This window comes from Vitis vinifera, chromosome 14 (assembly GCF_030704535.1).
Source record: "Vitis vinifera cultivar Pinot Noir 40024 chromosome 14, ASM3070453v1".
Taxonomy (NCBI): domain Eukaryota; kingdom Viridiplantae; phylum Streptophyta; class Magnoliopsida; order Vitales; family Vitaceae; genus Vitis; species Vitis vinifera.
In genome coordinates this window covers 23,303,136-23,316,399 of record NC_081818.1, presented here as the reverse complement: position 1 = coordinate 23,316,399, position 13,264 = coordinate 23,303,136, and the positions used below count along the sequence as shown (strand labels likewise).

The 13,264-nt window shown below is 32.4% G+C and overlaps 1 long non-coding RNA gene and 1 other non-coding gene across 2 annotated transcripts; both read right to left on the bottom strand.

Annotated features, from left to right (window-relative positions):
* Window positions 1–992: 992 nt before the first annotated feature.
* On the bottom strand, window positions 993–9,902 carry LOC104881622 (uncharacterized). Its single transcript, XR_009467643.1, has 3 exons — window positions 9,608–9,902; window positions 5,220–5,752; window positions 993–1,330 (listed from the first exon to the last, which is right to left on the bottom strand). It is a non-coding gene; the product is annotated as an uncharacterized LOC104881622 (long non-coding RNA).
* MIR3632 (microRNA MIR3632) lies at window positions 5,244–5,402 on the bottom strand. Its single transcript, NR_127884.1, has one exon. It is a non-coding gene; the product is annotated as a microRNA MIR3632 (primary transcript).
* Window positions 9,903–13,264: the final 3,362 nt, after the last annotated feature.

The window sequence follows — 13,264 nt, the reverse complement described above, 5'->3', positions numbered from 1 at the left end:
TTTATGAGAAATTTATGCCACTATACTATGAACATTTTGAAGTTGCGGGTTCCTGCAGCTTTTCCAAAGATCCTATTTCTTCAGAAACTCCTAAGCATTCCTCATCCCCTATCAGGGTTAAAGGAGCAAGTTCATGTTCTCTACCTTCTGTGGAGGATTCCTTCCTCACAATTCCACTCTCTAAGGATACTAACCCCTTATATGATTATCTCAAAAGTCTTTGTGATTTGTAGGAAAGGTGCAGGACTTTGGAAAGGAAACTAGAATTAGTTGACTTTCTCAAAGGTCAGCAGGCTTAAGGTTTAAGCCCCATTTTCCCCACTGGAAAATGGTGAGAATAAGCAATCCACCCCACTGGTGGATGAAGTAAAATTAAGTGAGGAAGAGTGGAACAATTTTAAATTAAGAATGTATTTTCATAAGAAAGAGATGATGTATTCTCTTAAGCAAGATGTTCATTTCTTGATCTTTGAAAAGGCCAAAGCTTTAGGTGAAGAAAAACAAGTCTTTATTTCAGCATATCTCTAAGATCTTCACATTTATCTTTCAGCCACCCTTGGTCTTCGGGTCCTAGGTTTAAAATTAGTCAAGAATAAGGAATTTGATGATTCTAAATTCTGTAGAACTGTCAAAGATCCTCTTCTTTACCAGCAAGGCATTAAGCAAATTTTATGCAAGTGCAATAGGAATTTTACAATCAATCGGGTTTGCCTTAACTTGCAATATTATCAACCAATCAACCTCTCTTTTAAGAATGAAGAATTAATCCTAACTCCAGAATTACTCCTAGACTATGGTTTAGTTCATCAAATCGTTTGCTCAGATCCAAATCAAGCAGCTAATTTTGGAAGAAAAATGGCATTGGGACTAGTTCAAGGTTTTAAGATGAACAAGAAATTTGCTGATGCCATCATCATCAGCAAGGTGCCTGAATGGGTATGTGATGGCAGTCTTCTACCTGCACAACATAATATTTCTTTTCACTATCAAAATAGAAGACCAACACTGTTGTCTTGCCCTCTGGAATTTAGTGATATTTGTGTTGAGCCCCCAATTAATTAGATCAGACATTGGAGAGCTAGGATTATCAGTAGAGATTTTGAAGCATATCCAAAGAACATGGGTTATCTCATTGTTGCAAATCATTTTCACCAAATTTTCTACAGCAAGAGAATTGATCCTCTACCAACCAAGTCTGCAACTGAAGATGTCAAGTTACTTGAAGAGCATTGTAGAGATTATGTTCTTCTTTAAGCCTCCTCATGACTCCACCGACAAAGCTTTAAGCCGTTTCAGCACCGAATGCATTTTTGTCTACCAACATGTGAGACTACACTTCAAAAAACAACCTTTCAACCATCATTACTCAGTCGAAAGTAAGATTCCCTACTGAAAAGTCTAAAGTGCTACAATAAAAAGTCATTTTTACTGTTCACTATTCATCCACAGATTCACTATTCATTCACGGGAAGTTACTATTCACAACCAAAGTCAAAAAGCATACAATACTTTGTCTACTGCTTTGTACTGTTTAAGATTCATTTTTCAGCTATTTAATGAGGTCAGCTCTTTAGTTGTAAGCACGCTAAAATTTACACTTAAATTTTTCCATAAGCTTTCCTTCCATCTTAAGCTCCTTCTTCTCTTTCATCATGTAAGCCTTCAAGCCAAAACTTTCTTCAAAGATTTCCTTGCCCTTCATGTAAGATATTTCATTTCCCTATTTTTCCTTATTATAAATATGTTTTTCAAGTTATGTAAAATAAAGTTTGGTGTTCCTTTTCTTTAAATTTCTTTATTAAATATGTTTGTGTATTTCCAATTTCTCTTATTTGATTTTGAGTTTTGACATAATTTATGTTTTCATTGCATATAAATTATGCCAAAACTTAAAATCAAATAAGAAAAATCGAAAATACACAAAGATATTTAATAAAGAAATTTAAAGAAAAGAAATACCAAACTTTATTTTACATAACTTGAAAAATATACTTATAATAAGGAGAAACAAGGAAACATAATATCTTACAATGGAAGGACAAAGAAAGTTTTGAAGAAAATTTTGACTTGAAGGCTTACATGATGAAAGAGAGAGAAAATAAGAAAAAACTTATGATGGAAGGAAAGCTATGAAAAAATTTAAGTGTAAATTTTAGCGTGCTTACAATTGAGGAGTTAACCTCATTAAATAACTGAAAAATGAATTTTAAATTGTACAAAGCAATAGACAAAGTACTGTATGTTTTTTTACTTTGGTTGTAAATAGTAACTTTCTATGAATGAATAGTGAATCCGTGGATGAATAGTGAATAGTAAAAGTGAACAATAAAAATGGTTTTTTATTGTAGCACTTTAGACTTTCATTTTCTTTGTTTGTTTTCCATACCAAATTATTAGAAAATTTATTTATATACATAAGTAAATGTCAAATATAATTTTTTTTTCCATATGTTTGGACAATTATATTAAATGTACAAGGCATTTCATATTTTTATACAAGCCTAGTACAACTAATACAAATATCTTATACAATTAATACAAGTGTCTTGTACATATATGAAAATATAAAAATATTGTATTTCACATTTATGTGTACTTGTAAACAAGGTTTCCAAATATATAAAAAAAACAGGCAAAAATAAAAACACCTAAACACGTTCATAATATATAGACTTATACAAGTCTTGTAAACTTAGCATAAATGTCTTATACATTTAATATAAGTGTCTTGCCCATATGCGAAAATGTGAAAAAATGATAATTATAATTATAATAATAATATTTGACATTTATTTATGTGTAAACAATATTTCCATCGGTTTGATATAAAAAACAAATGATAGAAATCAAGAAAATGATGTAAATAAAGATGCGTGAATGATAAAGGGTATTTTTGTCTCTCACTTTTCATATTTTTATAACAATTTTTATAAAAGATCTCTTATTGGGCAACCTCTCCAACCTAGGGTTTTTCTATAGTTCTAGTCCGGGGGAATTTGGGAAGAAAATGTTTTTGACACTGAAATCAATGGTGAATCATATCTAGGTCAAGGGTTTACAAAAATCAAGATGGTACTTCCACATGAGCCAGAAGCAATAACGAGATGAGAACAACTTCAAGCGTCATCGCATGAGCGAGAGCCACCAGTGCCAAATGTAAATCTTGGCCAAAACCTTAATGGCATTAGCGATGGATATTTCGAGGAGTTCAAGCATGAATTCCTCGAGCATATGGAGCAGAGCTACCGCCTTAGTCGAGTCATTGATAGCGTCCATTCTCGTTTAGAATAACTACCACCACCGTGTAGAGTAATAAGATAACGAGGACTAAATGGCTGAAGTTGTCCTCTTAAAAGTTCGGTCCTTAAAGTATGTTAAGTGGAGCTACCATTCATTCATTTTTCCTTGTATATTCTGTATTTTAGAAACAAGTAAAAAGTTATACACCCACCTTTTTAGACCTTTGGGCCAAAATAGCCTACTATAAAAAAATAAAAAAATATATTTTAGCCATCAAACTTATATTCAAAATGACATTTTTATTATCAAACCATGTTGTTGTTGTTGTTATTATTATTATTATTATTATAAAATTTTAAATTATCACTTCTTTTTTTCTTTCAAAACCTCATTTAACAAATGAGGCTTCGCTTTTGAACTGAAGCCTTGTTTAATAAATACGATTTCATATTTTACCATGGGTATAAAGAAGCCTTATTTGTCAAATGAGACTTCAATTTAAACTTTTTTAAAAAGAAAACTAATAACGTGGTTTTTATGTGGCAACAAAAGGATTATTTTGAATATAAGATTGAAAAAATGATTAAAATGAATTTTTTTCCTAGCCCAAAACTCCACCTTTTACCTTGCATTCACTTGGTTTTCGAAAAGTGGTAAGAAAAATAATTTTCTTCCATTTGATTGTTCTATAAGTTAAAGACCAAATATAATTAAAAATTTATGTTTTTTTTTAAATTATTTAATCTTTATATAAAAAAATTAAAACTAATAAAATAATTTTAAAGTAAAATATAAAAACAATTTAATGAATTTAAATCTATTACTTATTTTCTACTTTTTTTTTCTATCTATTTTCTTTTGATAATATAATGTAATTTATTCCAAAACTAGTAATAATACCCATTTTGATATGATAAGAGGGCAATTTTGTGATATTTTCTGGATATTCCTTAAAACTAATGTCCCCTAGTCTCATTACACTACAAATTTTTTTGGATGGGCCAACTAAGGGTCTCCAACGGGCCGGAGGAATAAGGCCCATGGCCTAGCTGGGGGCGGGCCACTGAGCCCGTTGACCAGTCAACGGGCTGGGCCCTTGGTAAATCTAAGGCCTGTGGGCCCTCAAGCTGAGTGGGCCTACGGGCTTGGGTAAAAATTAAAATGCCTTTTGAGTTTTAAAGGGAGGACGATTCGAACCCCTTCCCTTATAGATTTCAAGGAGAGCCAACCACCAATTGAGCTGACCCTCTTTTGTGTAATTATTTTGCATTAGTTATATATATATTAAAAATGTTGTATGATTTTTGAAAAAAAATAAAAATGAGTTGACTGATTTGAATAGGACTTCTTGAACAGTCACATGACCGTTGAACATGCCACTCAATTGGTGGCTGGCTCTCCTTGAAATCCATAAGGGAAGGAGTTCGAATCCTTCAACGGTCATATGGTCTGTTCAACGATCATAAGAACCGTTAAACAGTCAACTCACTTTTATTTTTTTTCAAAAAACATACAACATTTTTAATATATATATATAAGCAAAATAGTTATACAAAAGAGGTGGCTAACTCTTCTTGAATCCCCCTCTATTTAAAACTCAAAAGACATTTTAATTTTTACCCAAGCCCGTAGACCCGCCCCGCCAAGCCTGCCCAGCTTGAGGGCCCACGAGCCTTAGATTTACCAAGGGCCCGACCCGACCAGCCCGTTGACTGGTCAACGGGCTCAATGGCCCGCCCCAGGCTGGGCCATGGGCCTTACTCCTCCAGGCCAGCCCGGCCCGACGCGTTGGAGACCCTTAATTTATATCTTATATCTTATATCTTATTGAAGAAAATATCTTGTGATATCATATAACATCAGAAATTATACCAAGCCATCAAATCAAACATGACCTCAAACAAGAATAATGAAAGATTCAATCTAGAGATTAAAAAAGAAGAAAGGGTTGGAAATAGAGATGCGAGATATCATAGTACCGGATAAGAAGCGTGGATCCAGAGATGCAGAGAGAAGGAAGGGATGGGAAGGTGGGAAGCCTTTGGTATTGGGGGTCTGGGAAAGGTATCTTCACACATCTTCAAATGTTTAGGGACCCTTTCCATCGGCCCCCAATCCAGACGCTCCCCATTCTCTCACTCTCCCTTTACTTTCTCCTACACGGCTGCCGCCCTTGAAACCCTAGATGAGGGGGGCTCATCTTGCTTCTCGTTTAAATAGAGGGCTACAAGGGCATCTCTGACTCTTGACTTAAAAAGCCTTTCGGTTCTTATCCTCTGATTAGCATGCGTGGTGGCTCCCACGGGCCACGACATTGTTAGGTCTTCCAGCCTTTATTTGAGCATCCTATGCCTCTTTTTGGTCAGTCACATGACTCATAGTGCTCTATCTTTTTCTCCCCTTCAAATTTAACCACCGCATTTTGAATATGAGCCGTTGAGATGCTAAAACAGTACGTTTGGAGACGTTGTAGCAGCAGCTCAAATTTTAAGCAAAGAATCTCTCCTTGTATCTGACAAAAGTCAGCAAAACTCATGATGGATCCTGTTAATTACTGCTATTCTACTTTTTCTCTTTCCTCTCAAATCTGAAAATTTTCCCTCATTTTCTCTCCTTCCAAGATTTTCTTTATCAAATTCTTTGATTTGAAATATAAGAAAGGATGAACGGTGCACTTCTTGAAGTAAAATAACATGGGTAATGTCACCATGCTGGAAATAAAGGAAATCCATACTAAAAGTATTAAAAGGACGATTACATTTGGGGCAGATGGGGCTCATAATGGCTCCAAAGGGGTTAAAATGTATAAGGGATTTGTATTTTTGTAGTAGGTTATACAAATCTCGCTATTGTGAATATATTTGCGAGTTTTTATGGATGTTAACAAAAAATATAAAAATGTTTTACACATTTAGTATAATTATCTTGTATATGTTTAAACATATAAAAAAAAAATTATATTTGACATTTTTATATGTGTATAAATAAGTTTTTTAGTAATTTGGTATGGAAAACAAACAGAGAAAATAAAAAATATAACTACAAAAATTTGTATATGTCTTATACAATTGTTAGTTAATTAAATCTTAAAAAAAAAATTTCAAAATAAAAATAATAATTATTGAACAATAAATTAATATAAACTACAAAATAAAAAATAAAAAATAATAATAAGCTAGTTAAATTAATAAAAAAAATATATATATAAAATATGTCTTATACAATTATTATTTAATTAAATATCAAAAATAAAAATTTCAAAATAAAAAAATAATAATAAAACATTAAATTATTAAAAAATAAATTAATATAATAGTTGCAACTTGAAAAAAAAGAAAGCAATATATGAATGTTAAGTACATTTTGAAAAAAAAGATTTTATTTATTATTTCTAAATTTTTTTTTGAAATCTTAATATATTAATTATTATGAGTATTTAATTATCTATTTTTAAATAAAAAATAAAAAATGGCTCTTAAGAGTTGTCAAGAAAAAAGATTTAAGATCAAGGGGGTTGTTCTGATAGGACAAAACCATCATAAGTCACAAAATTCATAACAATGGTGGAAAAAGCCTAAGTTGCCTTTTTTTTTTTTTTTTGTCTTCTAGTCAGAAAAGCCCATGTTGCCCAAGACACATTAAAGATGCATTGTTATAAGATGATATCCAAAAACACCCTCTTAAAGTTAAGGGCAGTGGTAACCATAACTGTCTACCATCAAATGATAATCTTTTACAATGTGTCAAATCTTAAAAAACGAAACATTAGTGTTTGGATCTACCTACATGCATATATGAAAGAAAAAGAAAACCCTGTCCTCCCAACTACTAGTCTGAGTCCAACATATCCACTTTGTTTAAGCAAGTGTACAAACTTAATGAGTCCATCCTTTTCTTATGTATAACAAGAATAAATTACCAAAAGTTAAATAACTCTGGTTTCAATTTACTAGTTCATCTTCTGAGCATGTTACTCCAACCCCATTCTTAAAAGCTTCTATCACCTGTGAATAGAAAAGGACAACTGCTCGTCTACAATTTATGGTGTGGAGTTCAATAGGTCCTGTTTACCAATGTACTAGTGGCAAGTTCAAAATTTTCAGCATGGTTTTAGTTTTATAAAAGGATGTCTTGTTTGATGGTTCCAGTCATGCTAAATTTTGAGTGGAGAGACCACCCAATCATGTATACAAAGTGGGTAGGATCCAGTGGAAATAAATGCAGGAATTAGAGAATCCACCCACAGAATGAAGTTAAAAAGAACAAAAGGAAAGAAGAAGTTGAACAATTGAAAGGATCTTGATACCACTTCATAAGGCAAAATCTATTAACCAATCCAAGTGAACTTCCTGGTATCTTGAATTTAGCTTAAGATTTGACCAAAAAACAAGGCCCTTTCAGCAACATCAGCATGTGAAAACCTCCCAAATGCTTACAAATTTTCAGCATATCTGTTATTTGTATGGATATATTTCTGATCATTATTCATAGAACAGTATATTTCAGGCGATCACTAACCAAAACCAGGTTACCTCTTAGTTTTCACTGTTCAGAATTTCAGGTCAAAAAGTGAATATTTTAAAATACCAAGAACACATTCCTACAAGATGCTCTAGTTTTATAAGCCCAACAAAAATATCACACATAGTTTTAAATGTTGATGAGTTTGCAGAAGGTATCAGTCTTGACTCTTGCCTGTCCTCAACCAAACTTTTATGACTAACAGCCAACACTATATCAATCAAATAAATTGAAAATCTTGCTGATTTGAGACTTTTATGAAAACTTTAGGCACCATGGCCAAAAATGCCAAAAGAAAAGACAATAAGAAGAAGAAGAAGAAACAACAGTGCATGATCATTTAGATAGGCGTGTTAAATGTCACTTTTCTATTTTCTGAAGCAGAAAGGAAATATCAATCATAAAGGAAGAGAAATTATTGAACTATGCTTTTCACGCACTTGTGAAACTTCTATCCCCTTTTGCGTAAGCCCCCAAGAATCATATACAATAATGTGGCAAGGACATGTTTAAAATTAATAAGATAATAATGATCACTTTGTTTTTAAATTAGAGAAAAGAAGATTTGGGAGGTTAATCTGTATAGATTTGGGTACCGAAATTCAACAATATAGTATTGCTCTTTTCTAGGAAAAAAAGAGCACACCATACACTATGAATTGACACCCCTCAGTCCATGTTGAATGACAAGATTCTTCGTTTTTTCCTTTCATCTCCAAACAACATAACCTTTAGTCTTTCATTAATTTTAAAACTGCCCAAGCCACATAATTTGATACCAGCATTCCTTGAGAATAACATTTTCTAATGAAACCAAACTAAAAAGAGCAATCAATTAATGATCGCGGATCCTGACAAAATTACGAGGAAGATTTGTTATAAACTAATAATAATTAGTTCCTTAGTTTTTCTTACATCTTAAAAGTACTTCTAAATGCATACACCATACAAACAAATGGATTAACAGAAGGGTTTGATTTTTATGAGCACCACATTCAAATTACCCGTCACCCCTTTTTTCTTTCTCAATTTCATGACTTTTGTATAAAAGATGCACATGCCCTGTCCCACTGGAAATTCTTCCTGAAAAACTAATGTGAGGAAAGAAAATTTAAGGCAAATGAAATTTAATAGGTCTTTTTATTTTCATGTGACAAACTGCACGGTAAAAGAAGATAGAACTATTGTGGAAAGGAAGCAAGCAGAGCATATAAGAATGATTTCCCACCTAAACTAGAATTCTGGCTTACATAAGCACATGCTTCTAGCCAGTAAACCAGTTCATGGCCTTTACACAAGATAGGACTATACCCCCATCAAGATAGTTAAAATTTAACAGCTACAACCTCATACTTATGTAAGCACAAACTTCTTAAACAATTCCACAAGACTCCATTAAACCAACCATCAATTTTATGTCATACTGGTAACTAAAATCTGATAGCCACAAACTCATACTAATGTAAGCAGGAACTTCCTAAATAATTTGGCAGACATAGCTCTCAACTTCAACTTCCAACATAGACCCATAACTTTTAACCCAATAGATCCCTCATTTTCAGACTTAAGAAGAGAAATTCATGTTGAAAAAGCACAATAAGGTAGTCTTATTCATGCTAAGATCTAATAGCCACAAATCTGAAATCTTGAGTAGAAAAAAACAATACAATGGCTGACAAAAAAAAAAAAGGTAATAATAAAAAAAGAATGTTACCGACAGATCAAAATCAGGGCAATCCAAAAGCAAAGAAAAGGCAACACTAAAAGCATTAAAATAATGATCAAACATACGGTGCATTCAGAGTAAAGGATCTGAAGAAGATTTGAGAAATCAGTGTTATCTTACGACATAAGCGGCCGATTGAGTCAAGGATCTGGTGAAGTGAATCTGCCGAAACTTTCTAGGAGACGGAAAGAGGAGTGGGATCTGAAAATTTTGGTGACAGGGACATTAAAAAAACTCGAAAAGGCTGACGATGATGAATTGGGATCCAGGTGGCCCGCTGATTCAACCGTTTTCGTTTTGCTGAAGTGGACCAGATATTTTATCCCTTGAATGGCTGGACATAAACAGGGGCTTTCGTTGAAATCAGAATGCCTGCCTCTCCTTGGTCTATTCCATGCATTAAGAGACGAAAAGTTTTTGTATTGCATAAATCTCAATGGAAAATGACTCATGCACGTTCGATTTTCCTGCTACACATAGGCCCTGTTTGGTCTATTCTCTTCCTTTTCTTTCAATTTTTTTATTTTTTATTTTTTTTATATTTACTAATTTTGCATAAAAAAATTGATTGCAAAAATTTAATTTTTTTGTTAAAAAAGAAATTAAAAAAATGTGTATAATACAACATAAAATAATACCAATATGTCGTATTTTTTAATACAATATATATATGATATAATATTTTTAATTATAAATTTTAAATATTTTAATTATGAAATCATATTTTAAAATATGTATTTTATATTCTATCTTAGTAGATCAAACATTTAATTAAGATAAAATTAAGAATATATTATATCATACATTTATTTGAAAAAAATATAAACTTGACATTCATCATAATTTATTATAGTAGCGTGAAATTAAGATTACATTATTCCATATGCCTAAGTTCAAGAGATCTTCACATTTCTAGAGAAGCAAAAGTACAGTTCAAGGAAAAGATTTTTAGTAAGAAAACTTGAAGATCAAAATCAAGAATTTAGTTAGGGCATTTGTTAGTCCTCTACATGTAATTTTGGTAAATGTGCAATTAATGAGGAAAAAAAAATACCTTAGCTTAGACAATCTTGAACATAATTTTTTATGGAAAATTAAATTCAAGTATCTTAAGGGGCAAAAGGGTATATATATATTTAACTTATTTCATTTAAAAGTTGGTTCAAGTCTTAAAAGATGACTTCAAAGTTTCGGAGGGTTTGAAGTATCAAAAATTCATAAAATGATGCTTGAAGGCAGCAAAAGTATTGGTAAATTTCTTTAAAAATAGACCATCACACAATTCATTTCTGTGCCTCGTCCCTCTTTGAGGTTTCTTAATTAGATTAACTTTATGCTTAGTATATGTATAAGGTTAAATTTACTTTATCATTTTAACCTTTGGTGTATTTTACACTTTACCTTCTTACATTCAAAACTCAATATTTTGTCTCTGTTAAAAAGCAACATTTTGTTCTCAATTACAAACCTTCCATAAAATAATTATAAAAGGAATTGCTCTTTTTTATTTTATGGTTCAAATATTGATTCAAACTTAGTTAGAGCCACCTTTGAATTTGTAATTTTAAAGTAGAATTTCTAAAATTCTTTTGGAATACTACCAGTTTTGATTTTTTATTTTAGAGAATTGTTTACATGATTATTTGTGATTTTTGTTTGCAACTATAAAATGTGATAACTTCAAATTTAGACAATAAGTGTTTTTTTTATTAACATTTTAGCATTGTTTTTTCACTTAACAAGTTGTGTATTGATTTTTTAACAAGTTTAAGGGTAAAGTATTATTCTTTGACAAGTTTGGCAAGAAAAATGTAAAACATTTGTGTATTAGGATAATTGTTGGTTCTGTCGGATGTAACTATGCTAAAACTTTGTATCAAAGGCGGTCTCTCATAGGGTATCCATGTACTGGTGCTATTTGTTGAAAAGCAACCTTGTAGTCTATAGTTGTTTTGCCAATAAGTAGAATGCATGAAAACAAAAGAAGTAGTGCAAAAAGTTATTTGGATTAAGGGCGTGTTTGGTGTTTTAGACTTGTAGCAAAAGATGATTGTTGTGTACTATGATAGCCAAAGTATCATACATTTGATTAAAACTTATGATTAAAACTTAGATGCTCTATGAAAGGACCGGTCAAACATATTAGTGTTAGAATGTATTTTATCAAGGATGTGATTGCATAAGGTATTACCTAAGTGATGTGCAATTGAAACCACCACAATACCTGACATTTAGTTCCGGAATCGACCACCTAACATTCCACTCAAGTAGAGAGCTGACTATCTCTCTTCAAAAGCATGTTCTTGTCTTACACTTGAAAAATCCCACTTGGCCTTGTTAGATTTCACATATTAACTTGATAAACTAGTAGTCGATGTCTCTAGGCACACATACCCCAGGAATGTGTGTTTACCGAAGTCTTTTTTATCCATTCTTCCAAATGCCCACTACTTTCATTTCTATCAAGAGCATAAGGCGTAACCGTCCATGAACCACTTAGGCAGACGCATCGAGCCTAGAACGAGCCACTAATGCCCCAGTTGAAGGAGGAACCGTTGATCATTGTGTCCGATTATGCTTCAAAAACACACTCCCAAAAAATGTCATCACATTGTTGGAAAGTGTTCTTAATTTCTAAATAGTTAAGATTTGTATTTGTAAAGAATATTGTATAAAATATTTCTTATATTCATATATCATTGTAATATTAGATTTTCTTTTAAAATAAGGAAATTTATTACGAATATCTCTATAAATATTCTAAATTCTTTTTAAATTATCATATGAAGATGGACTTGCAAAAACTATATGAAGTTGATAAACATGTGAGGAAGAATAGGACACACCCAATGGAGCCAGGGGACTTGTGGTTCAGAGTATGAATATAAGAAGTGGAGAAATATAAGATGTTTCGAGAACCAAATAATTATATTTGATTTTGTCCTTTATAATATTCTCTATAGTATAGCAAAATGATTTTTTCTCATTCGTGGATAGATACTATTGGTCAAATTATATTAAAACCTTATATCTCTTTGTATATTTCATTTATCTTTATATTTTTATATTAACATTGTATGTATTAAAGTTTTTACTAAGCAGCCTATGCTACAACACTCAAACCCTACCTTGTCTGTTCGGTCTGGTGACTTGCACTTGTGACTCATACGCAATGTCAATTTCGTGTTAGGGATGTGTCCTATAAATAGTAGACATTAGACATTCCCTCAATGATCTATTGAGCACCGCCTAACATAGATCTAACTAACCAATAATTAACAAACTTGACACGACGCCTCATGCTTGTCCAATAGTTCACCCCTTCTCGAGGAGATGGTTGACCATCCCACAAGCCTATAAGCTGACATTATACAAGCAGACGTTGCCCTCAAAACAGACAAGTTTGTTCCCACACGTCTCAACTCACACCATCCATTAACCTCTCTTGACTCTACCTCATAGCTTGAGCTTTAAGCCAATCGCTTCCTGTTAGTTTTCTTGTGAATCGGTTCTAACCTAATTCCTCGATTACTCCTTAGTGCAAGCATCAGAGGGCAGCAGGCGAATCTTCCACTCACCAACCAACATTGTTGGATTGAACCAACGACAGACCCGGACATTAGAATTTGTGCACCAACAGTGGAGCTCAACCATTTTAGGGTTCATTCATTGAGTAATCATACTTCCCTTAGGAGCAACATCTATGTAAATTAACCACCTAATATGTTGAAAGGAATTTCGTTTGCGTGACATTCAGATGCCAAGAGCAAAAAATGA